Here is a 26330-nt window from a genome sequence, read left to right on the forward strand (position 1 = left end):
CTTTTTGAAATCTATGAATAACTGGTATTTTTTTTGTACTGCACCCTTATACTCCCATTTTTGTAGAGCTAATATCAGAGGCCCCTCCTATTAGTGAATGTTTTGAATTTTCTCATGAAATATCAACCTCCCCCCCCTCCAAATTATGGCTTGAAGCATGACAATTACGAAATATATAAACTATAAATGTGGTAGAATGTTACCACAATGGACAGCAGCAAGAATTTTGTAAGACATATCCAAATATCTTCATAGTCATATATGTATTAAAGTAAAAATATACACTACATACAAAGTACCCACTAAAAATGCGAGAAATGGAAATGGGAAGTACAGTAAAAAAAAGTGGAATGCATACATAAGAAACTATTCACCTTGAATCAGTATGAACAATAGAACGCTGCGAATGAGATATCCAGGACCAGTATACAATGCTTGAGGAACATGGGATATCAAGAACAAGTGAGCGCAGATTTAAATTTTCATTACAATGTTATCTTACGATGAAATGGAAAATATTTATATGCTGCAATAAAAAAGAAATACAGTGCGTCTAAATGAGTGATGGCCATTTTCTTTTGTGACACAGTGTATTTCAACCTTCTGTATTTTTTGGATAGTTCCTTGAGCAGATCATTTTAATTCACAGCAACTTTCTCATGTACAGACACGGAAATAAAATTTGGAGCTCCCTTATTGTATAAGTTTCGCTTACAATACACTGCGTATGTGCAGTACACAAGAGCCCCTGTATATATGCTACTTGTGGACAGTCGTGCGAAATTTTTGCCAACAGGAAGAGGAAAAGAAATTGGTTGGGCCACTGGCTGAGAAGAAACTGCTACTGAAGAATGCACTGGAAGGAATGATGAACGGGAGAAGAGTCTGGGGCAGAAGGAAATATCAGATGATAGACGACATTAAGATATATGGATCATATGAGGAGACAAAGAGGAAGGCAGAAAATAGGAAAGGATTGGAGAAAGCTGAGTTTGCAATGAAAGACCTGCTCTTTGGCAGAACACTGTGAATGAATGAATACAGGTAGACTCCCATCAAGACTCGCTTCAAATTTTAATTTCAATTCTGTACAGATGTAAATGAGAGCCAGTTCATTTAGGCTCTCCTTCCCTGTGGTGTTTCTAAGGTACGATTTTTTAGTGACGAAAATGACCTTTCAGGAGTACGAGTAGATATAGGGTGAGTTGCTGTTATTGTGAATACGTTGTACATTACTGGAAGTAAGTCAATGTTACTAAGTTGCAGAGCTTCAACGGCGTTTCCTTTTTTTTTTTTTCCTAGGAGATTCTGGAGGGATCACCCCTAAACCCTCCTTGCTGCGCCAATGGTATAGAATATGAAATTAAGTTGTTTCAATAAGTTTTTCGATTCAGCATTAATTGTTTTAAGGTATTATTGTCCCCTTGTTGGAAAGATGGCATTATTCTTTTTGAAACTTTTTGTAATGTTATTGTACCTTAATAAATCCAAATTCAGGATGGTAACTGCAGGTCATTTTAAAATAAATCTGTTGGATGTAAATTATTTCTAGTTTATTAGGTTCATTAACGTATTGTTACAAGCGATATGATCAATCATTTTTATTATAATTTAATGTAGGATAATTATTTCGGGAATTGTTATGCTTTAAATTCTAAGATATTTTAATAGTATTTTAATGCTCTTTTACCTTATATATAAATTTGGAATATATTTCCAGTCAGTTTTAAAAAAGGTAATTCAGAGAGACAAAAGCCTCAGCATATTGACACATGCGAGAATTATTAAATAAGAAAAAGAGAGTTCTTGCACTTAACGTTCTGTTTATAAAGCAACCATATCTGAAGCAATATATGTATTCTATAGAAAAGCATAGGAGTGAATCTAAAACTGTTTTAAGGAATTCCTATTTAATATTTCTGCTATAGAAACCTATAGAAACATACAAAAGAAATATAACGCAGCATGGAAGCTTATTAAATTTGAACTCAAAACACAGAAACATAATGTACCCATGTCAGCTGACTAATTTAACTCTGCATCGAGCACTGTTGATGAGATTTGTTATGAAGGTAGACCAAATCATATAATATAAATGTATAAAAAGAACGAATATTAATAAACTAATTCCACTGGATGTAGTATCAAAATTGAAAGAGGTAACTAGTTATGAATGAGGTTTTAACAAGTAGGCTACAGTATAAATAAAATGGATTCTTGATAGTAGAGACATATTTGGCTTCAATATAACTAAGGCTTTAAAGATTTTTTGGTGGCTCACTGCCAGATAAAAATCTGAATAAGTCAGCATTATCGAACTACAGAGGAGCAATTAAAAAGTTCTCCCCCCCACCCCCACCCCGCACCCATCACAGACGAGCAGATGATTGCTTTTTTCAAGTTCTGGTAATAACATTATTAAATTAATTTATCCCACATATTTGGGAGGGTGCCTTTCTTTGCTTCTGACATTATTTTTGAAACACATTATTTCTGAGAGTTTTTCTTTTACACTTCAATAGAGGACTACAACTTCCAGGGGATAATGAACTCATCACTCTAATGGGACTCTAAGAATCATCATGCTATTGGATAATTATACATGCACTTTTCTACCAAAATTGACATATATTTCACTGGTCTCAGAAGCAAAATTAAATGTATATTGTGAAATATTTACTGAAAATTATTGCAGGATATAAATAGGAGTCCACACCTGTGGAGTAACGGCTAGCGCGTCTGGCCGTGAAACCAGGGGCCCGGGTTCGAATCCCGGTCGAGGCAAGTTACCTGGTTGAGGTTTTTCCGGGGTTTTCCCTCAACCCAATATGAGCAAATGCTGGATAACGGTTGGTGCTGGACCCTGGATTCATTTCACTGGGATTATCACCTTCACTTCATTCAGACGCTAAATAACCTGAGATGTTGATACAGCGGCGTAAAATAACCCACTAAAATAAAAAAAAAATAGAAATAGAAATACCATTGACAAATCTGATATTGTCGCCTTGCAAAATTATCTTGACGTTATTGAAACCTGATCAACAGCAAATAAAATTAAAATCAATGTGAGCAAAAGTAAATCAATACCTATTCTTCTGAATATCTTGATACTGTAAATATTTTATTAACAAACTGTTTGGTATAAGCCACTAATATTACAAGGAAAGCCTGGAACGCACTATATTTCTCTATGCATATTTTTAAGAAAGCTAACTGAAAGTCAAAAGAATTAGCATACATAACCCTTGTTCTGTCCACCACTGAGGAGTAACAGTTAGCACATCTAACCATGAAATGAGCGGGTCTGGGCTCAAATCCTGGTTGGAGCAAGTTACCTTCTTGAGGCTTTTTCCAAGGTTTTCCCTTAACCAATCGATGCAGAATTGCTGGGTAAATTTCGGCGTTGGATCTCGATTTCATTTGGCCATCATAATTACTTTTTCATCATCATCTCTGTTTCTTTCGTAGGTTTCGGGCTTGCTCTGACGTAGAGTCAGCTGTGGGTCTCCACCGAACTTGGACCCTTGAATATGTGGTCTTTCGTTGTTGGTGGTAGCACTGTGGGCTCTTCACTGGGCTCATGGTAACTCATGGGACCAGGGTTGAGGGACTGTGATGAGGTTTAGGTGGAAAGGTAAAAGGATCATGTAGGCTATAAGGCAGTGCAAGGGTGGTGCACAGGGGGATCTATAGTACAGGGTTAGGGTGCCCCTTAAAAAACCAAATTTCAAATTGTCAAGGTGCTAATTCATAATTATTTTACTTTTGGTTCCCACATACTATGAAAAAAATGTCAGTGCAATCAAATGATATTTACCCATGCCTCACTAGGGCTTAAATTTTACAATTTAGCCCAGTTTTCCTATTTGAATGAATAATATAAAGATGTGTTCTTAAACTGGTTTTTGCATTTCTCCCTAGCTTCCTCCAAATTTCTGATGTGTCTGCCAGACAATAACTGACGTTCAAAGAAATCTTACCCTACTAGTCGATAGTAATCGATAATTTGTTGGTGTAAGTGTGGATTCTTTAGTTATTACTTCTATGAATAGATGGTGAAGATAATAGTCACTGTAGCCAATCGTAGATAAATATACCTACATTATAGAATTCAATTTTTCATATCACTCTACTGATTGTAAAACAACACTGGGTTTAGCTGGAAACCGCTGATATTGTAAATTATGAGAATAATTTATGCATAATCTACATAATCAATTTTCATAACACTTTCTTAACCATTCCAATAATGGTTCCACTAACTTATTCAGAACTAGCAGAACTATTTCAAAGTTTGTCAATTTTTTATATCTTTGGTTCTGACTTATACCGTGGTTGGAAAGTTCACTTACACGATCATAAAATTGTAGGTCAGATATCTTTGAATACCGGTGTACAAACCTCAACTGTTGCACATGATCAGCGTGATCGGTTTGAAATTAATTTCAAACTATCCCTGCACGAACACTCATGTACAGTACAGTAAAATAATTTACTAATCTTATATATTGAAGATGTAATTAAATTTCACACTATATTTTAATAACCAATATAAATAAACATGGAAACATAAAATATTAATGCAAAAAGCACGTGTGTGCCAGTCCAGTGGATAAATGTAAAGCATAACTATCTTAATGTGCATGCGTGAATGTGATTTGAGATTGGTTTGCTTGATCTGCAAATTTTTCTGACAGTCAGGAAATGGTTTGGTGATGGTTTGATATATTGCAAGAATGCCTGACTTTAATCAACAAGTAGTCAGAGTTTGAAGTTAACACAGCACGAACAGTAAAGTCAATGTGTGCATGTTCATAACGGCCCTAGCACATATATTATAACAGATTTGCCATTCCCATAATAAAAACAGTAACATGTGGAAGAGAACAACCACCAGGATCACTATCATCGATTGGGAACGACCGCTAGATGGAAGTATAGTTGCTCCATGCAATTCAAATGAGAGTTATAACGTGACTTCTTATGCAGTAGCTTCATGGCAGCATAGTGAAATTAATAAAAGTTGCTGCTGTCAAAGCCTATAAAGCTGAGCAATCTATTATATGTTTTCGTTCAAATCAATGATTTGTTCATTATGAGCGACTCGTTCACAATCCCTCCCATCTCTAGAACATGCTTATCACTGTGGTCTGGGGATGCCCAACTGTAGCAGAATTTGAGGCTTTGGAAGATATGGCGATAATGGAAATCATCCCGAAATGTAGCAGAATTAAAAAGAAATCATGTTAGAGGATTAAATTTGTACATTTTCTCTGAAACTTCCCAAATAAATTTCATTCTAGGATCTGTAAGTGAAGAAATAGATTAGAATATACTATTAGGCCTCCATGTATTCCAACTTTATAATAATACAAGTAGATTAAAATTTGCAGCATGTTGTTACAGAGAGAAGACTAAGTATAGCAACTTGCTTTCAGACGTGTCTTTATAAAATAAATATGTATCAATAAAGATATAATATCAAGAGCATTATACCAGAAGGGCATATCAACAAATGCAGCATTATTGAAATATTTTAATGGAACCTATTTATGTTTGAAAAAATCCGTTTGAGAATTAAAGAAGAATCAAAAATCAAAGAAAATACCCTGTTCAGTAGACAAGCATTTACTTACTTACTTACTTACAAATGGCTTTTAAGGAACCCGAAGGTTCATTGCCGCCCTCACATAAGCCCGCCATCGGTCCCTATCCTGTGCAAGATTAAGCCAGTCTCTATCATCATACCCCACCTCCCTCAAATCCATTTTAATATTATCCTCCCATCTACGTCTCGGCCTCCCTAAAGGTCTTTTTCCCTCCGGTCTCCCAACTAACACTCTATATGCATTTCTGGATTCGCCCATATGTGCTACATGCCCTGCCCATCTCAAACGTCTGGATTTCAAGTTCCTAATTATGTCAGGTGAAGAATACAATGCGTGCAGTTCTGTGTTGTGTAACTTTCTCCATTCTCCTGTAACTTCATCCCGCTTAGCCCCAAATATTTTCCTAAGCACCTTATTCTCAAACATCCTTAACCTATGTTCCTCTCTCAGAGTGAGAGTCCAAGTTTCACAGCCATATAGAAGAACCGGTAATATAACTGTTTTATAAATTCTAACTTTCAGATTTTTGGACAGCAGACTGGATGATAAGAGCTTCTCAACCGAATAATAACACGCATTTCCCATATTTATTCTGCGTTTAATTTCCTCCAGAGTGTCATTTATATTTGTTACTGTTGCTCCAAGATATTTGAATTTTTCCACCTCTTCGAAGGATAAATCTCCAATATTTATATTTCCATTTCGTACAATATTACCGTCACGAGACATAATCATATACTTTGTCTTTTCGGGATTTACTTCCAAACCGATCGCTTTACTTGCTTCAAGTAAAATTTCCGTGTTTTCCCTCTGCGTTTAATTTCCTCCAGAGTGTCATTTATATTTGTTACTGTTGCTCCAAGATATTTGAATTTTTCCACCTCTTCGAAGGATAAATCTCCAATATTTATATTTCCATTTCGTACAATATTCCCGTCACGAGACATAATCATATACTTTGTCTTTTCGGGATTTACTTCCAAACCGATCGCTTTACTTGCTTCAAGTAAAATTTCCGTGTTTTCCCTCTGCGTTTAATTTCCTCCAGAGTGTCATTTATATTTGTTACTGTTGCTCCAAGATATTTGAATTTTTCCACCTCTTCGAAGGATAAATCTCCAATATTTATATTTCCATTTCGTACAATATTCCCGTCACGAGACATAATCATATACTTTGTCTTTTCGGGATTTACTTCCAAACCGATCGCTTTACTTGCTTCAAGTAAAATTTCCGTGTTTTCCCTAACCGTTTGTGTATTTTCTCCTAACATATTCACGTCATCTGCATAGACAAGAAGCTGATGTAGCCCGTTCAACTCCAAACCCTGCCTGTTATCCTGAACTTTCCTAATGGCATATTCTAAAGCGAAGTTAAAAAGTAAAGGTGATAGTGCATCTCCCTGCTTTAGCCCGCAGTGAATTGGAAAAACATCAGATAGAAACTGACCTATACGGACTCTGCTGTATGTTTCACTGAGACACATTTTAATTAATCGAACTAGTTTCTTGGGAATACCAAATTCAATAAGAATATCATATAATACTTCCCTCTTAACCGAGTCATATGCCTTTTTGAAATCTATGAATAACTGATGTACTGTACCCTTATACTCCCATTTTTTCTCCATTATCTGCCGAATACAAAAAATCTGATCAATAGTCGATCTATTAAGCCGAAAACCGCACTGATGATCCCCAATAATTTCATCTACGTACGGAGTTAATCTCCTCAAAAGAATATTGGACAAAATTTTGTACGACGTCAACAAAAGTGATATTCCTCGAAAGTTACCACAGTTGGTTTTGTCCCCCTTTTTAAAAATAGGTACAATTATGGACTCCTTCCATTGTTCTGGTACAATTTCCTTTTCCCAAATAGCAAGTACAAGTTTATAAATTTCGCTATATAATGCACTTCCACCCTCTTGTATTAATTCTGCTGGAATTTGATCGATACCTGGAGACTTGTACTTTTTCAGATTTTCTATCGCAATTTCGACTTCTGAAAGCGTAGGTTCGGGTATAAATGGCTCAGCAGTTAGTAGACAAGCATAGGAAAAATTATTCTATATCTAAATGGCTCTAATGTTACGCTTGCAGTTTTGTTGATACGCTCTTCTGGCATGATGTCCTCGATATCATTAGCTCTATTTATATTTCTGTTTACAAAGTATGCTTTTTTGTAAACATTTGTCAATAAATATGAAATAAACTGAATATAATTTCCAACTTTGATTTTCAAAGAGTATAAATTATGTCAGCACAATAAAATCTCTTTCTATTATTCCTAAACATATTTCTTCAGTACTGACAACCGTAGCAGAATTTTGGTTGCTCCGTAGCAGATTTCATATTTCTGCCAGTGTATAGGTAATTATAAGTATGGAACACTTCACGTCGGTACCTTTGATGTAGCAGAACTGATTCAATGACCTTCAAACCATTTTGAGTTTTGAGCGTGAGATTCTGCTTTCTCCTTCGAGTTGGCACTGACATCACACCAGCTAGCAGTCGACACAGCAGAAATATAACACATACAATTAATACATCTAGGTACATTATGTTCTCAAATAAAATAAATTAGACCGATGAAATAATAAATCCGTCATTATTTGTAATGTCTAGACTTTAGAGTTCCTTTATAATGAGCTGAGACATTGTTCCCATCAACAATTAAAATATGTAATGATTTGATAGCGCTGGATATGGAAAAACAAAACTCCTATGAGAAGTAAAACCTTACGCCTATATATTGCATACAAACATTAAACGAATTTGATATATAATTTTATAATGTATTATATTATTTTATAATATAATTTATTATGTGTAAAACATAAAAATTATTATTACAACTAGTTTATCACTGAGAAATAAGAAAAAGCTGTTAACTTGAATCTATTGGAAGCAAAGCCATTACTGGCTTATGCAACAAGGTAGGCGATGTTTGAATCTCAACTCTTATGTTCAATTAATTATTATCGAGGAACTCAAGCGTATGCTCGATTACACTAACAAGCAAACATTCTGATGGGGGCAGATAAAAAAGTTAAATTTTTTCTTCCACCATATTACTAATGTCAAAAGAAGTGCTTATACAAATTTTGGCCACTCGACCACAATTATGAGGCCATCCAGAAAGTAATTTTTCATGGGACCATTTACAGAAAAAAGCACAATTGTATGGAAAGATTTATTGAAACAGATGCAGTAATTGTTGCGCTATTTGTCAACATATCTCTCATTGGAATTGAGACATCTGTCGTACCATGGGATCAATTTTTGTATCCTTGTGTCTTAGAAGTCAGCTGCCTGGGATTGGAACCAGCATTTGACAGCCGTCTGCACCTCTCTGAAGATCCCATGATATGACAAATATCTCAATTCCAGTGGGGAATATCTTGAAAAATAGCTCAACAATTGCACTGTCTGTTCCAATAAAATTATGTTTTCTTTCTGTTAACAGCCCCAAGCAAACTTATTTTTTTATGGCCCTCGTAATTGTGGTTGAGTGGCCAAAATTTGTATAAGCACTTCTTTTGACATTATTAACATGGTGAAAGAAAAAGATTTAACGTTTTTATTTGCCCCCATCACAATGTTTGCTTGTAAGCTCTAGCACTTGAAAGTAGAACTAAACACCGAAGGAGCATATGTGCACAGAAAAACAGAACAGGAAAATTCGCTCAATGTCCATTCTATGTAATCCCTAATTGCTGGACACTATTTAGGGTGAAAACACGCATGGACTACAGCGTGAAAACGCGCAAGTGTGGCTGTTGCCTTATGGAACTATCATGGATCACTATAGCCCTGTCTTTAACCACATGTTTGATTTCCAAAAAGTTGTTGCATACTGTTACACAATACACCATATACCAAATAAGCAATGATAAAGGTAGCTTTCAATATACTGTAGTTACCGGTCCAGAGGCCTGTTAATAATAATAATAATAATAATAATAATAATAATAATAATAATAATAATAATAATAATAATATAATAATAATATAATAATAATATTAGTCATGAATATATTTTATTAATTGACTAAATTCTGTTTCATAAACGTTTTACACAACTCATAAAATACTGTACGTACTGGTTCAGTAATATTATTAATTTATTAATGAGTGCATTCTATATGAGACTAAGTCGTGGATGGTCATGCTGGTAAACAGTGGTTACAGCATAGTCTAGTACTGTGCAAATTGAGCTTTCAGGTATAACTCTCTGTATAGTTGATTTGAATAATTTCGAGGGAAAAATTGTTCCAGGGCCGGGTATCGAACCCGGAACCTTGGGTTAAACGTACCAACGCTCTACCAACTGAGCTACCCGGGAACTCTACCAGACACCGATCCAACTTTTCCCTCTGTATCCACAGACATCATAGTGGGCTGACAACCGTCACGCAACCTACATTGAGTGCACACTAACTCTGTGTGACTTAAATTGTGGTTTTCTGTTAATGAACAGTGACGTGTATTATGCATATCGAGCTTTCAGGTATAACTCCCTGTAAAGTTGGTACGTTTAACCAAAGGTCCCGGGTTCGATACTCAGCCCCGGAACAATTTTTCCCTCGAAATTATTCAAATCAACTTTACGGGGAGTTATATCTGAAAGCTCGATTTGCATAATACACGTCACTGTTCGTTAACAGAACACCACAATTTAAGTCACACAGAGTTAGTGTGCACTCAATGTTGGTTTCTTGACGGTTGTCAGTCCACTTTGATGTCTGTGGATACAGAGGGAAAAGTTGGATCGGTATCTGGTAGAGTTTCCAGGTAGCTCAGTTGGTAGAGCATTGGTAGTCTAGTACTGTAAATACAGTCACGAAGCTTGGAATGATTTTTTGCATTTCTCGCGATAGTTGTTAGCCGCTTGGAGTGCTATGAGTACTAGGAACAACAGACTGTGCCACTGCCATCGTGATCTAATACAGGCCATAAGGCAGACCATGTGACCAAATATCTTACTATTAGAGGTGGGAGCGATATATCGGTTTTTACGAAATACCGATATTTTCGTTTCAATATTTCGATATATCGATATCAAAATTTTGATTCAATATATCGTATAATATATCGGTTTTCCTATAAATTTATCGGTTTTTTGTATTTGTTTTTGTGGAATTATTATGAACAACAAAATCCACACTAGTTAACTCCGATAATTCCCTGAGAGATTGTGTTAATGAAAGTGAGTAGTTACATAATTGTGCAACCTTGAAATATCCAATCCAATCAATGTCTTTCTCTGATTGGCTAGTCTGGAATTCGAATTTAAACTGTTTAATATGCAGTACCAAATTCAAAATGCAACATATGTGAACATGAGACTGAGACGGGAGGTTTATCTGTTCCTGTTTTAGTGTTGATGTTCTCTAAGGCAGGAGCAACTGCAACTCTGAAAAGGAACCGTCTGACTTCAAAACTTTGATTTCTATGTTTTGAAATGGAAAGAGACAGTACCTTGACCTTACCTGATCAAGTATAAGCAAATCTTTGATATTTCCTACTACATGGAGGCTGCAACAGGAGAAGAGTCAACTGACATAAATAATATTTCTTTAGATACTTGTAACACAACGCAGAGTCCTAATCAAATTCAGTGTGATTATTGTGAAAAATGCTTCTTAAATTCAAGAGGAATAGCCATACTTAGTAAATCTCACCCAGATATTCATCGAGAATGTCTCATTTGTAAATAACCCCAATGTTCAACCATCGTGTGGAAGAACAATTCCAATAATTTAACTAATAATTCTGAAAACCACTCTACTGCTAATACAAGTCCTTTATCCTTCTACAAACAAAATCTTTCTACTTGGAAGGATAAATTTAGCATAGAGTTATCCGACAATGTGTTTGATGATGTGACACAGCAATTCCTGATTTTCTTATCCGAAGCAATTGATTATCTGCCCAGACCCAAACATCCAACCAGGATATATTACGAGCAAGAAAACTAAAGAAAAATTTAAATAACCAGAGGACTTACAGCAGATCCACTAACCCAGAAAGAGCCACAAAACGAGACCGACAGAAAAGAAAAAACAGATTTCTCTATGAGAAAACACAATTCGACTACTTCAATCAATGGCGGAAAGCAAAAAGAACAGTACTGAGTCAAAGAAACCAACGTGCAAATTAGATGTCAGCGAGGTGCAACAACTTTAGAGTTCAAATTTTTCTCAACCAAATAACAATGTTCGATCAGAATATCCATCCCATTACACCGAAGCAGAAATACTCGAATTAGATGAAACATTCCAGAAATCTATCACCAAGTCAGAAGTTGCACTTTCAATATCTCGAATCGCGGTGGACACCGCTCCTGGCCCAGACCACGTACTGATGAGAGTTCTGAAGGTTAATACATCCCTTCTCAGGTCCATTTTAATGTCCGCAAAATCTAAAAAATGTGATGCAACTCTCGTTTTCCTTGACATTAGTAAGACATTCGATAATATCGGGCACTTGCATCTATCAAACACATTATATAGCTTGCTTATTCCAAGCTTGTTGAAAACGTTAATTTTGAATCTTCAACTAAATAATTCCACTAGAGTAGAAATCAATCATAAAAAAACTAACCCCATAGATTTACGAAAAGGAGTTATGCAAGGATCGCCCCTTTCACCCGCATTATATAATTTATGTACTGATCACATCCTTAATGAATTGTCAGAAGACTCGATCGCTGCCGAATATGGTTTCAATCTTGTTTAAGGTTTAAAACCCATTACTGTACTTGGTTTTGCAGATGATACCGTTATCATAGCTAAAAACAAAAACTCTGCTTTAGAACTCACAAGGATGGCTATTTATCATTTCAAAGCTATTGGTTTAGATATAAATGTCAATAAATCTGTAGCTATTAATATTTCTCGCGGTAAATTGCATTCAAATCAACGAAACATTTCTGATGACACTATTCATGCTTAACTGCAAATGAGCATGTATGCTACTTAGGTGTTAATTTTTCTGACGTTTGTATATTCGATTCCCAAACCGTTTTAAACGACCTGAAAACTAGATTAGATTTGCTAATTTCGTCACCTTTATTACATCCTGATCAAAAGTGTTGTATATTAAATTCCTCAATTTGCCCATCATTAATCTAAACATTTCAGACAATGCCCTTGAAAACAATATCCAATACTTTTTTAGATAACACTGATAAAATTATTAAAAGCACTCTTAAAGAAATTTTGCACCTACCAGCTGACACACCCGATTCTATGGTATATACACATCGTAAATATAAAGGTCTTGGTCTTTTTAGGGTACGCTGGGAATCCACGCTACAACACATTAACGGGTTAAGGGTATTACACAAAACTAATGATCCTTACATTACTTCCACTAGGGACCATATTGAGGAGAGTAAAACATGTTTAAATAGCCTTAAATTAACTTCTGCTAAGTCTTTTTTAAATACTTACTTATTTACAAATGGCTTTTAAGGAACCCGAAGGTTCATTGCTGCCCTCACATAAGCCCGCCATCGGTCCCTATCCTGTGCAAGATTAATCCAGTCTCTATCATCACATCCCACCTCCCTCAAATCCATTTTAATATTATCCTCCCATCTACGTCTCGGCCTCCCTAAAGGTCTTTTTCCCTCCGTTTTCCCAACTAACACTCTATATGCATTTCTGGATTCGCCCATATGTGCTATATGCCCTGCCCATTTCAAACGCCTGGATTTAATGTTCCTAATTATGTCAGGTGAAGAATACAATGTCTGCAGTTCTGCATTGTGTAACTTTCTCCATTCTCCTGTAACTTCATCCCTCTTAGCCCCAAATATTTTCCTAAGAACCTTATTCTCAAACACCCTTAACCTATGTTCCTCTCTCAGAGTGAGAGTCCAAGTTTCACAACCATACAGAACAACCGGTAATATAACTGTTTTATAAATTCTAACTTTCAGATTTTTTAGACATCAGACTGGATGATACGAGCTTCTTAACTGAATAATAACACGCATTTCCCATATTTATTCTGCGTTTAATTTCCTCCCGAGTGTCATTTATATTTGTTACTGTTGCTCCAAGATATTTGAATTTTTCCACCTCTTCGAAGGATAAATCTCCAATTTTTATATTTCCATTTCGTACAATATCCTGGTCACGAGACATAATCATATACTTTGTCTTTTCGGGATTTACTTCCAAACTGATCGCTTTACTTGCTTCAAGTAAAATTTCCGTGTTTTCCCTAATCGTTTGTGTATTTTCTCCTAACATATTCACGCCATCCGCATAGACAAGAAGCTGATGTAACCCGTTCAATTCCAAACCCTGCCTGTTATCCTGAAATTTCCTAATGGCATATTCTAGAGCGAAGTTAAAAAGTAAAGGTGATAGTGCATCTCCCTGCTTTAGCCCGCAGTGAATTGGAAAAGCAACAGATAGAAACTGACCTATACGGACTCTGCTGTATGTTTCACTGAGACACATTTTAATTAATCGAACTAGTTTCTTGGGAATACCAAATTCAATAAGAATATTATGAAAATTTTGTGGACTCTCGAAAAGTTAGAGACGCTTTAAGAGAAAAAGAATTTGAAAATTGGTGTACATTGCAACAAAGGGGTAAAGGAGTGATTCTTAACAAAGAGTTCCCCCCAGTAAACAGCTGGATAAGAAATCACAAAGGTCTAACCCTCTCGGAATGGATAGACGCCCTTAAAATGGTAGGCTATGTCGCTCTGGTCCGAGCTGTACCATGTAGAAGTCGGGATGGTACCCGCTGTAGGCGATGTCTCAGCGAGATTGAAACTCTTCCCCATATCCTTGGCTTCTGCCCCTATAGTGAGGCCCTTCGCAACATCCGTCACCATGCTGTACATTCTATGCTGGCCGAGGCATTGAAGGAAGTAGGGTTTACAGTCCATCAAGAGGTGCAGGGACTAGCCACACAAGGAAATATTCGGCGAATTGATATCATTGCCATTAAGAACAACTCGGCATACATTCTCGATCCCACCATCAGATTTGAGACACATGCAGATCAACCGCATGAGGTGGACAGTGAAAAGAAACGGATCTATGAACCAACAATCCCATTCAATCATTTGTATGGGAGTGATAATGGAAATTTTAAGTTATCTTAACTGATGGCTGTTGAATGGTTTAGATATCAGTGCCAATAAATCCATACTATTATTTTTCTCGCGGTATATGGCATTCAAATCACTCTAACCTATCCGATGATTTTTTCTCCTTTTCTTAACTGTAAATAAGCACAAACGCTACTTAGGTGTAAATTTTTCTGACATTTTGTATATTCGATTCCCTAACTGTTTCAAATGTATATCATTTTAAGTTTTAGGTGTGTTTCCAAATTATATGTAATACGCTTTGTCAAATCTGGCAACCTTTTCATAAGAAGCTAAATTTATATTATTTATATATACTGGTTTGAGATTTGTTTATGGCTAAGATTTCTATGCACAACCTATAGTAATGACATTGTTTTCTTATTATATATTTTAGTACATAAAAATTTTATCCCTATCATCATCATCATCATCATCATCATCATCATCGATGTTTGGAATGTTGAAGTGTAACAATAACTTGCAATGGGAGCTTACTATAGAAGGATTGTATCAAAATTTGATACAGTTGTGAAGTTTGTTAAAACTTGGAACATTGTAAGTACTGTTTACTTACGTACATTTAGAAATGAATACAAATATTGTTTACTTACATTTAAAAATGAATAGGCCTACAAGAACTGTTTACTTGCATTTAAAAATGATTACGTTGTTATCTAGAAAAGAGCATTATATTTGTGTCCTGGATTGAATCCTATATAAAATTAGAATAATTGAACTGTGACTGTTATGTTAATTTCAATGCTAATAAGGAATAGGCTATTAAAACTTAAGTAAGTTTATTGTAATAAATGTTCACCTGCAAATGTAATTGCATTAGAATCTATTAATTTGCTAACGGAATAGAGATATACTGAATCTACTTCTAGCTCGTTGCTGTATATACTAGACTGTGCACAGTATAAAGAAGATACAGTAAGGTCAACTAGCCCATTTCGTGGGAACAAATTCTGAGTGCGCATGTCACGAAACCGGGTGTATTGTCTAGAACCTCCACCAGATGGTTCTCCATCTACGACAGGCTGGCATAATTTAATATTAACTGAAAAGATTTATTACTCATCTTTTAACAATTTGAAAGACATGAGGCAAAGGAATGGCAACATAATCATAATAATAATTACTTCCGTATGTAAACATCATGAAAATATTCACTAATTGACGCTAATTTTAAGTCACTGGTAGATGCTTATGTTGGTAACGTAATATTGAATCATTAGCTACATAGATCATGACATTCGTTTCGTTGAAGTTACGTCAACAATGGATATAATAAAATTTTGTTGACTAGCTAATAACATTATATTAGTGATGGATATTATATCATACCAGTAACGTTATACTTAGGACTACATGATTATTCCTATTACTGACAGTAATATTTTGTACATTGATATTGATTTTGGTTTCCAAATTGGAATTAACATACACATTAAAATTTCTAACTGTATCGGTTGAATAGAATGTCTCTAAATAAGTGAAAGAAAACATAACTTCGGCTGCATCCGATTACATTGGTGTACAGCTAGCTCTTGGATCTAGCTATGAAAGAGCAATTGAAAAGGTACAAAAATACATATGAGCAATGACCCTTGCCCGTGTAGTAACATGCCGTAGTTTGAACTCCATGAATGCAATATTTCCTGGGTTCGAGGCTTGTATAGTGATAAGTAATTAGTATACGTATGGAGTTAAAAAAATGTCCAAATTTACATATATAATGATTTTTTCCCACAGTAATAAGCCAATTTTGCAAGGGAATTATTTTCTGAGTTCGACCATTACACAATTATAAGACGTAATTAGGGTTTGGTGTAGGCTCTTGTGTCTAGCAATGGAGTTAAGAATTTGTATTACTGACTACAAAAAATCCTTCACGAGAATGGAAGAAGGTAAGAATTTGTTAATTCAAATGTGTTGTTACTACAATATATATTTTTTTAGGAAAATGGAACAAGGTAAGAATATTGTAATTCAAACATTGCCTAATACAGTAAAGGAAAAGTGAAAGAAGTTACCGGGATTTAACTGTTGCCAGTTAAGCATTGTCCACCAAGTGCAGCACTCCATAATGATTTAAGGATTACGTAGTTATGTGATAAAAATTGCAGTAGATAATTATTAGGCCCTCTTTGTACACCTAGGTAGTTAGGCCTACAATTAGTAGCCTACATCATATATAAAGAGTGAACATACATTTTTAATTATAACAGGTTACCTCAAATTCTTGTTTATTTATTAAATGTTTCCCTGATATATGTATTTTACAACATATTGTGATTCAAGACGAAATGCAATGGATATGAAGAAACAGAATAAAACGGTAAGCACTTCGCTAATAGTATCTTTTACTTCAATCATGAACACTGCAATTTTATATGTATTTTGAAAAGAAAAAATGAATTTTCATTAGACCTACATAATAAAACACAAATATCACTACAGAACAAAGGAATAATTACAACAGTTAATACAAAGTTTCATCTGAAAGTTTAGCATGTCTGAACAGCTGATCACTAAAATCAGCTGTTAGCTCTGCCGATACTAGCGACATGGTTGGATTCATTGAGAATTAGACCTCCCTGAGCTTGATTTTAGTACAAACAACATCAAAGGTGCCGACAAGAGTTGTCTCTACTGTATCTTCTTTATACTGTGGACTGTGGTTATAGTGTGTTTATATCGTTTGCAGCCATCATAAATAAATGATTTGAGGTTAAGGCTGACAAACATAATCAAGTACTGGTCTACAGCTTTTATAGGCCTGCCCATATTATCCCAAATACTCTAACAATTAGAGAGTATTAATTAATTATCCTCTCTGTTAACTTGTACAAATATTGAATAAAATAGGTTTCGATGTAACGTACTGTGTTTAATAGTAACAGCAGAGTAAATCATAACAAGTATGTATTACATAAATGTTTGGCAGACAATTTATTTCAGATAGGATTGTAAATCATTGAAACTCGAAGTTATTGTTTCTGTTATTTGTTACACAGTTGAACTATTTAAAAGAAACAATATGATAAATCTAAAATATTGTGAACAGACAGTCATATCTAATTGTTCACGTCTCTGGTGATGCAAAAATATTGTTAACAGACATTAGTCATTTCTAATTGTTCATGTCTCTGCTGATGCAAAGTTCGAAATCCTAAAAACAGTGCATCAGTCACAAGAAGCATGTTAACTAAGATACCATATCAAAAAGTTAAGCAGTGAAAGCTTTTGATGACTATCTTGTAGCAGCCTTAGGACAGTTAAACGACAGGTTTAGTAGTCCTTGCAAAGCATCTTATCACAATTTCAAGTTTCGTTATACTTAGGAGTACTGTGCAAGTTACTTATTGGTATATAAAAAAATACTTTAAAATTTTAGAAAAAATATTGCTACAAGAATAAATAAATAAACATACAAAAATGATCCTTGCACAAAAATAAGCAGTGTTGATCAGGAGAACTCAGACCCAGTATCGACACTAGTAAAGGTAAGTCAGAAAACAGATAAGGTTAATGATTGTAGGAGTAAAGTATTGATTTTAGGAAGCAGCCATGCAAGAGGTATTTCCTCACTTTTGAAGTCGAAACTGGGCGATGAGTTTGAAGTATGTAGTGTATGTAAGCCTAATGCTCCTCTCAAGAATATTGTTGAGGATATGATGAAATTGAGTTCAGATTTTTCTAAGAGGGATCATGTAGTTATAGTGGGTGGGCCAGGTAATAGTATTGATAACGATTGTAACTATTCTATTGAGAAAGATGTCAACAACATAATTGAGATGAGCAGCCATACCAATGTAGGATTTCTCAGTCTTTTCAGCAGGTACGACAAGCCGTATCTTCACAGGAGGGTGCGGAGCGTGAATATGCGGCTTGAGCGGGCTCTGATGAGACCTGGGGCATCACACATTGGTTTGATAGATGTAAGCCCTATAAGAAGGTATGAATATACGTCACATGGCCTGCATCTGAATGGTAGAGGCAAGGAGCACCTTTCGGTTCTTATTGCTAATAGCATCAGAGGCAGCCATGTTAAAAAGCAGAGTTGTAATATTCCTGTGTTAGTTAATGCTAGGGCTTCTCCTTTTTTAGGTTAAACCTCCCACCAGTAAGGTGTTTGAAACAAGTTCAACTAAATTGTAAATGCTCTGATGTTTCTAGTAATGAACACAGTAACTTCACTATTTTTCATCAAAATATTAGGGGATTAAAACAAAAAACTGATGAATTGATCACTTCTTTAGCAACTCAAAAGCATAAACCTCAGATATTATGTATAACTGAACATCATATGAAGCAACAGGAAATACTACAACTGTCTTTACATGGATATGTATTAGGTTCTCATTTCTGTAGACATGTCTTCCAAAAAGGGGGTGCCTGTATTTTTATCAGAGAGGATCTATTATTTAGTAAAATTGATATATCTGATTTTTGCCTTGAACAAGATATTGAAATCTGTGGAATACAAATTGGTTATGAGATATCAAATTTAATTATCTTATGTGTTTATAGGGCGCCAATGGGAGATTATAAGAAATTTACAACTAACTTAGATTCATTATTGAAAAGACTTTATAAACCACATACCGAATTTGTAATCTGTGGTGACATAAACATAGATTATCTATCAGAAAGCTCACGTAAAAGAAAATTAAACTCACTTCTTGAAACTTATAATCTTAGTCACACAGTAAGTTTTCCAACCAGAACACAAGCTGGAAGTAGTACTGCCATTGATAATATATTTATAGATAAAAGTAGATTGAATTCCTATTCAACAGTACCATTAGTCAATGGCCTGTCTGATCACGATGCACAAATTCTAAGTGTTTTCAATATGAGTGAAAAATTCCAAAGTGTTAATCTAAAAATAAAAAAAAAGGATTATAAATGCTGAATCTCTTCATCATTTAAATACATGTCTACAAAATGAATCTTGGGAAAATGTATATAGTACTGATACCATTGATATTAATACTAAATTTAATGCATTTTTCACTACATTTACGAATTATTTCAATGAATGTTTTCCAGTCAAGGTGGTGAAAAAATGTAACAGTAAAAACATGTGGATAACTCAGGGAATTAAAATATCATGTGCTAGGAAAAGGAATCTATATTTAATGAGTAGGAATAGTGATGATCCTCATGTTCTTAATTACTACAAGAATTACTGTAAAACTTTGACAAAAGTTATAAAAGATGCAAAGAAAATGTATCTGAATGAAAAAATACAAAATTCAGATAATAAGATTAAAACTATTTGGAATATTATTAAAAATGAAACTTTAATCAATAATCGATATTCAAAGAGTGAAAATATTACTTGCATTAAAATCAATGATAGTAAAATAGATAACCCAAAATCAATTGCAAATCATTTTAACGACTTCTATATAAATATTATTCAGAACTTAAACATTCAAGATTGTGCAGAAGATGCTGCACTTGGTTACCTAACTGATGCATTTAACACTGAGTTTTTAGGTCTCAAATTTATTCCCACTACCGTAGCAGAAATCATGCATGTGATAAAACAACTAAAAACAAAATATTCCTCTGGATATGATGAAATTCCAAGTAAAGTTCTGAAAGCTTGTTCTGAAATATTATCCCCTCCGTTAAGCTATCTATGCAATTTGTCAATGCAATGTGGTATTTTTCCAGAAAGACTCAAATATTCAATAGTAAAACCAATATACAAAAAGGGAGATAAATGTACTATTGCTAATTACAGACCCATATCATTATTAACAACATTTTCAAAAGTGTTTGAGAAAGTTATGTATAATAGATTATATCATTATCTGGAGTCCAACAATATATTAGTTTTAGAACAGTTTGGATTTAGAAAACAAAAATCGACAGAGAATGCTGCTTTTAGTTTGGTGGATGAAATACTAAATTCATTAAATTCGAAACTACATGTAGGTGGGATTTTTTGTGACTTGGCTAAAGCATTTGATTGTGTAGACCATAGTATATTAGTAAAAAAATTGAAGTTTTATGGTATTAAAGATGAGATGTTGGGTTGGTTTACATCGTACTTATCAAATAGAAAACAAAAAGTAGAAGTAAATGTACCAAATAGTCATAAAGTTACTTATTCAGAATTTAGAAATATTAAACATGGTGTTCCGCAGGGGTCAATTTTAGGTCCATTGTTGTTTCTAGTTTATATTAATGATTTAGCCTTGACCATAAACAATTCATCCCATGTAATTTTATTTGCAGATGATACAAGTGTAATTATTTCAAGCAAACAATACGATCATTTTATAAACACTTCTAATACAGTGCTGAATCTAATGAATGAATGGTTCCATGCAAATAAACTAGCACTTAATGTTGATAAAACCAGTGCAGTCAAATTTAGTTCTCAGGTTTCTTACAGTATTCGATCAAATGGAACTCATCTCAAAGAATCTAAAAGCACAAAGTTTCTTGGTTTAGAATTGGATAATCACTTGAACTGGAAAACGCATATAGAATGTATTACTCGTAAATTGAGCTCTGCCTGTTATGCATTAAGATCCTTATCTACTATTGGTGATATAAACTTACTTAAAATGTCATACTTTGCATATTTTCACTCTGTAATGAAATATGGATTAATATTCTGGGGTAACTCGTCTGAAGCTAAACACGTTTTTGTTTTACAAAAGAAAGCTATAAGAATAATGGCCGGTGTGCATAAAAGGACCTCATGTAAAAATATTTTCCGAAACTTAGAAATCTTGGCTTTACCTTGTGAATACATTCTTTCCCTAATGATGCTGTATATTAAGAACCAAGATAAATTCAGTACTAATCAAGACATTCATCATTTTAATATAAGACATAAATCAGATCTTCATCTACCCTCTGTTAGTCTAAGCTTTTTTAAAAAAGGAGTTCGCTATTCATGTATGACAGTCTTCAATGCACTGCCTAATTATCTTAAAGATTTGAAGAACAACGAGAAAAGGTTCAGAAAAGAATTAACCAAATTTCTACATACTCATACCTTCTACACAATTGATGAATTGTTTATGCTTGTGAATTGAATTATTCTACTTAAATGACATGTACAATTTTATATAGCTCAACTAAAATATGTTTTTATATTGACTTAATCTGTTTACTATGTATTGTATTTTTTGTTTAGCATAACTGATGAATTGTATGTACTGTAAATTGAATAGTATACTTTATAGGTCAACTGATGAATTGTTTAAGCTTATAAATTGGATAAATCTACTTCATATGAATTGTATAGCTTAACGAAAATAAGTTTGTAAATTGAACTAATTTGATTGTATATGTTTGTATAGTTTGGCTGATGAATTGTATATGTTCTTAAAATGATTACTAGTCTGTGTAGCTCTACTGATGAATTGTATATAGACCTACTGTAAATTGAATGGTAATATGTATAGCTCAAATGATGAATTGTTTATGATTATAAATTGAATTAATCTACTTGATATTAATTGCACAAATTTGTATAGCTTAATGAAAGTATGCTACTTTGTATTGTATATATTTGTATAGTTTTGGCCGATGAATTGTATATGCTTTAAATTGAATAGTAATCTATATAGCTCTACTGATAAATTGTTTGTGTTTGTAATTTGAAGTAGTTTGCATGATATGTATTATCAATTTCTGTATATCACAACTGGTTGAATTGTTTATGCCTTAAATTTAATTAAATTGTTTTGTATTATAATATAGCTCAACTTATGAATGATCGTTTGCGTTTGTAAATTTAATAATCTGATTGGCTATGTATTGTATACTTTTAGTAGTGCCATCGATGTAGCTCAGTCGGCAGACTCGCCGGGCCGCTGACCCGGAGCTGCGTTCGGGCTTGGGTTGGATCCCCCTTTGGACTTTGGTTTCTTCGGAGGTTTTCTCCAGCCGTGGGACTGAAGCCGGATGGTCTATGGCGAGTCCTTGGCATCAACCCCTTTGATTTGATTACCTGGTTGGGTTTTTCCGAGGTTTCCCCCACCGAAAAGGCAAATGCCGGGTAATATTTTGGCGAATCCTCGGACCTCATCTCATCTCACTACATCTCGCCAAAATGTAAAAAAAATTGTACAAAATTGTAAAAATTGTAGAAAATTACTAAATTGTAAAACTATAAAAATTTGTAAAAATTGTAATTGTAATATTGTAAAATGTTGACATGTTCCACATCTTAAAGCTTCATTGCTCATGTAAGATCTATGGAATAAAATAAATGAATGAATGAATGAATGAATGAATGAATGAAATAAGTAATTCGGTAATGCAATAAGGACATAAGTACTTATGCGGTGGTGTCGTTCCTAGAAAATATTGAGTTTGAAGGTGTTGTAGAAGAATAATGGTATAATGAAATGAATAAAAATACTCAAATTATCTTAATTTTTTATTACTGATTATGTTGTAAGTAGTGATCTCAAGAAGTTGTCTGATTCTACAAAATGCAAATAGGCCTAATGTTTTAGTTAAGATTGTGATGTGGAATTGAAGGTAGGTAGGCCTACCCTAAAGATCTCGTAAGTTACTTTTAGTTGATCAACAAGGGTGGTTTAAAATAGCCGGCATTCCTGCACATGTAGAACATAGATGAGTGACTGAATTAATAAAATCCTCTCGTTTTTAGTTGTCAGTTATTTTGACTCACCACGCTCTTCACAATGTTAATTAGTGAAGAGTATGTACAATTTTATAGATTCAGGTTGTCATATACACTGAAAAAACATTTCAATACAGAAAATGTTAATATTATTTTATGATGTAGATATCCCATGTTTTTTTTTTTTTTTTTTTTTTTTTTAACTACCGGTATGGTATGGTAGTTAAAACAATTGAAGAAACTTGTGACCAGTAGGCCTAGGCATTATATTTCTGAACAATTATTATAATTTTAAAAATGATAACATGAAAGGATGGAAAAATGTTAAGTCGAATGACAACATAAAATGTAAAACAATTGCTTTATAATAGTTCTATACTGTAATTTAATTTCACCCTTTCTAGTTTTTTCTTTCCCAATAAGATAAAAAAAATCAGTCTTTTTTTTTTCTCATTTTAAGCATGATAGGGACTGAAGTAGATTTTATGGCTTTCAATTTCAACTAGGTTAGAGTGTCAAATAGTATATGAACTGGGATGCCAAACAAAGGAGAGAAGTGCAACAACTCCTTCTCACGTTATTTTTTTTTATTTGTAGTATTATTTACCAAGCAAATGCTCCTAAATGAAAAAAAAATAACATTGTAAAAAGTAAACATAAAGTGTTTATATCATTAGTATTTACCTTAAAGTTACTGCTAATTTTTCAACTAGGCTTATTTGTTTCTGAACAAATTTTGTGGGTCTAATTTTATAATATCATTTTCAATTAACCTTAGAACAAAATTAAATTATTCAGGAGAAAGTCTGAAATATTCCTTAAATTTGATAGAATCAATTTCAAGATGTCTCAATATAAATGAATTAAAACAGGCCTCTATATCTATTTCTAAACATATTAGCTACTTTTAAGATCCATACTTGCTTTTCAAAGCAAAATTCATATTGTAACGTTATCAGACTATCATCCATTATCAGCTGATCAGCATGGTCAACTATATAGGCTAAAACAATTTACTATTCACCTACGAAGTTCGCCGGTAAAGGAACCACTCTCTGACGATGAACGCTGACAATTTCAATCGTCAGCGATGTTCGTTTGGGGAAGATCTTCATAGACAAACCATCAGGGGGTCTCAGTTTAATGCTTAAGTAGTCGCGTGGGGGTCAAATTGATCTATGAGTATTTAAATTTAGCTGTATTTTCATTATTACGTTGGCCATACCGGTACTGTTCTTTATTTCCATACCTTCCTAAAACAAGGATACTTTTCTGCCATTGTCTCAAGAGGAATCCTCTTGCATTGTCTTTGTTGTTAGTCTAACAGCTACATTGGGTGAGTTAGGACGTGTTGATTTGTCACTGGGTCAGACTGACCCACACGCGACTAATAGTGTAACTTCTTTTTTTTTTCTATGTTTATTTAATTTATAAATTATTTTGAATAGGCTTAATTCAGATAACCCGAGTTTCTTTCATTTGGAAAAAGTAACGAATTATATCAATGCCTAAGCCATATTTATTCACAACAGCCCTCACACTACAATCTTAGAATATATATATATATATATATATATATATATATATATATATATATATATATATATATAGAAATTGGCTATGAATTGGCCAAAAAACAAATAGGGAAGAAAGCAATGACTAGCCACATTCCAAGACATATTCGAACTAGTGCTGCTAAACTTGCTAAAATCGCCCCCTCCCCACAGGCGAACGAAACAGAGGAGAATCCCCGACGTGCAAGATGTGATTTTTCCAAGAAACAAAGACAATAAAACAAGCAATTTTTATGTCGAATCCAGGAAAATTATGTATAAAAGTAATTTGAAACACGTATGCGTAGCGTGCCTAGAAGATAGGGAAAATGATGAATATGTGTGAATTCCTCCACAAGCGTATTAATCTTGAATTTTATTAAGTCTTCATTACCTTGGACGGTACTAACTTAATAATTTATGTTATGTAAATTCATGTTTTACTCGATTAACATCCATGAATATTTTGCAGGATTTGCAATTGTGTTATTTTCTGTGTAACCTCACTCAAATTTTTGTGGTTTTTTAGAGTAGAAATGTTTCACATACTTATAAACTAATACTATAAGTAAAGTGATTTACAAAAAATGTCATTATGGGGCTTAATTTTTTCGATTTTCTTTGGGGGTCAAAACAACTCCCACGCGACTACCTGTGTCCATTTGTTTCACGCGGCTACTTAAGGGTTAACAACATAACATATAGGCCTTTGTTCAAGACATAAATTACATACCGATTACCTTACAAATCACGAGGTTCCATCATAATCCATCTTTGTTCTTTCAATGTTGCAATGCTTGGAACAAGAGGGCTAGCCATCTTGGCTTGAAATCAGGAACGAAAATGTGTTTTATGATAAAATACACGTAATATTCAAGAGGTATGTGAAAATAAACCTACTCTGCGTTATCGGACTATCCAGAACAGTACGAAACTGATAAGTTGATAACCTCGCTTAAACCAGTAATCACATTTCCAATAAATTGACACTTCCTGTGACTACATAGTTGTGTTTTCTGTGCTATGTGTGAGGATCACGTGTGCGTACACACTTAGCGAACGAACAACGAACGAATGATGAAGCAAAACTTCGTTGTTCGTTCGCTGTTTGAAGCAACGTACAAATCATCAGCAAATGTCAGAAAACATTCACAATCGCTGATTGCCCGCTATAAAGGCAGACAAAAATATAATTATAGCAAGTGCAGGGGCCTGTTTCATAAATACAGTAATAATATTAAGTAATAGCATTACAGTCATGAAAATAATTTTATTAACCGACTAAATTCTGTTTCATAAACGTTTTGCACGAGCAGAGCCTTCTTTAGTTACAAGCCGGGGCATGGGTAGGTTTGGCAACGCAGAGTGGAGGCGGGAGATTTTAGAGTGACATTGTGTTTGCTCATTGCT

At 34.1% G+C, this 26330-nt stretch overlaps 2 protein-coding genes across 4 annotated transcripts in view; both read right to left on the reverse strand.

Moving 5' to 3' along the window:
• The window catches only part of LOC138706099 (uncharacterized), a 28335-nt gene extending 9762 nt beyond the window's left edge, over positions 1-18573 (reverse strand). The window contains exon 1 of the mRNA XM_069835059.1: positions 18550-18573. The gene's annotated coding sequence lies outside the window, so the exon portion shown is untranslated. The remainder of the gene's footprint in view (positions 1-18549) is intronic.
• LOC138706098 (uncharacterized) overlaps positions 1-25975 on the reverse strand; it is a 69205-nt gene extending 43230 nt beyond the window's left edge. The window contains exon 1 of one of the 3 annotated variants that reach the window (XM_069835058.1): positions 25821-25975. The gene's annotated coding sequence lies outside the window, so the exon portion shown is untranslated. Of the gene's footprint in view, positions 1-25653 lie in introns of all 3 variants that reach the window. The other 2 variants (XM_069835057.1, XM_069835056.1) reach the window with 2 other exon arrangements.
• Positions 25976-26330: the final 355 nt, after the last annotated feature.

This window comes from Periplaneta americana, chromosome 9, assembly GCF_040183065.1.
Source record: "Periplaneta americana isolate PAMFEO1 chromosome 9, P.americana_PAMFEO1_priV1, whole genome shotgun sequence".
Classification (NCBI taxonomy): Eukaryota; Metazoa; Arthropoda; class Insecta; order Blattodea; family Blattidae; genus Periplaneta; species Periplaneta americana.